Source organism: Solanum tuberosum, unplaced genomic scaffold, assembly GCF_000226075.1.
Source record: "Solanum tuberosum cultivar DM 1-3 516 R44 unplaced genomic scaffold, SolTub_3.0 scf00131, whole genome shotgun sequence".
Classification (NCBI taxonomy): Eukaryota; Viridiplantae; Streptophyta; class Magnoliopsida; order Solanales; family Solanaceae; genus Solanum; species Solanum tuberosum.
The window spans coordinates 668,935-670,788 of record NW_006239054.1 but is presented as its reverse complement, the minus strand read 5'-3'; positions in this window follow the sequence as shown (position 1 = coordinate 670,788).

The window sequence follows — 1,854 nt, the reverse complement described above, 5'->3', positions numbered from 1 at the left end:
AGTTATTTTTTAGAAATTTTCTAAATGGGAAAAAGGATTTTTTTTTGAAGTTTACGGATTAATTTCTACCAAATGATGTCGAAGCGGAATTCATAAATAAGCTTAAAAATCTAAAACAAGGTTTTTTAAAAAATTTCTATGAGAAAGTACATGAAGGAGTTTAACCTATTATTGTCTCTACGATGTAGAATGAAGGTTCTATGAATGGAATAAGAAAGATGAGTATTCATGAAGTGTGTTAGGAGAAAAATGGAAAATAGTCCCAGCGGGTTGTGGTGGAATGAATATGATCCTTCCACTTCTTAATCAGAGATTTCAAGATCGAATTAATACTGAGCATGAAAAGAATCTTGGATGTTAGTGTAAAGTAAATGAATATTGAGTTAATTCAACCTCAAATTAAACTAACTCGTGAGAGGATGATTGTCTAAGTCCATATAAAGAGACGAGACTACTCATCTCATTAATTATCGATGTGTGACTTTTCCATTCTTCAACATCCAAGGCTGGATATTTAGAGCGTTGACAATATAATTTGAGGTAAAACTAATTTGGACAATGAAGAAAAGTTGAAAATCTCATTCCCTGAAATGAACTAGAATATCTTTTCATTCCCCATTTTGCATAATTGCTTGGTTTAGTAATTATTTTCTTGATATCTATTCAAGAATATTTCATCTCTAATGAGACCTACTAGTGACCTACTGGCCTAGTTTGTCACTAATAAGCTTTCTTGTACTCTAAACATACGTCCGGTATTCATATTGAGATTTGATATAAATGAAATTTGTATTGAGAAGTCTCATATTAAAAAATAAAACAATTTCTAATGAAAGTGATTTTGTACACCTCAAATTCAAGACTTTTAATTAAAAATAAAAGAGTACTTACCATTTCACTAAGACTCAATTTATTTTTGAGTGTTTCAATAATTCCAATCCTATAAATTTTTTGTGATCTATGTGTTTGTCATTATCGAACTATGGTACCAATATAAATTATGGACTTTTTAGTTGTTTTTGTAGGTTTTCTCCTAGTTGTATGTAAGGGTCTGTTTGGCAGGGACAGTAACAATTAATAGGCTCTTTTTGGAAGTTGCCTACTTTCCAAAATGAGTTCACGGGAAACATTGATAGAAAAATATGGACCCCTTCAATTAGTCATGATGTCTAGAATATTTGTTTCTTTTATACTAGGGTTTAACTACTTCATGAACACATGACCCACTTTCCAAGTACTTTTGAGGTGAAAGGTCCATCGTTCGTGGGTTGAGTGATCTCTTTAATATGATTTAGATAAAGAGATCAGTGTTTATTTTTCTATTATGATTTCATGTTGGGTTATGTTAAATTGTCTATGCTAGCTCTTGTTTATTCTTGGGCGTGAGGGGAGTGAAAAAATGTACTCTCATCAGTCATTCAAAGGATGAGTGATCTCTTTAATATAATTTAGATAATTCTTATTTTTTGAATTAACTCTTGAGTTTGAGATAAATTCGGTATTTATTTTTCTATCATGATTTCAGATGTTTGGTTGTGTTAAATTGTCTACGCTAGCTCTTGTTTAGTCTTGGATGTAAAGGGTGTCAAGGAGTGTCATATCCAGAGGCGAAGCCAGGATTAAGAGCCTGTTTGGATGGGCTTATAAGCTGGTCAAACTGGCTTAAAAGCCAGTTTTTGACTTATTAGAGTGTTTGGCAATTATCAAAGTGACTTATTTTAAGTCAAAAATGACTTATTTTAAGCCAAAAGCTAAAAGCTAGGGGGGGGAGCTTTTTTTTTTTTAACTTAAAAGCTCTTTTATGTTGACCAAGTATATTACCTTTTTGCCCTTAATTCTTTTATACAATTTCCA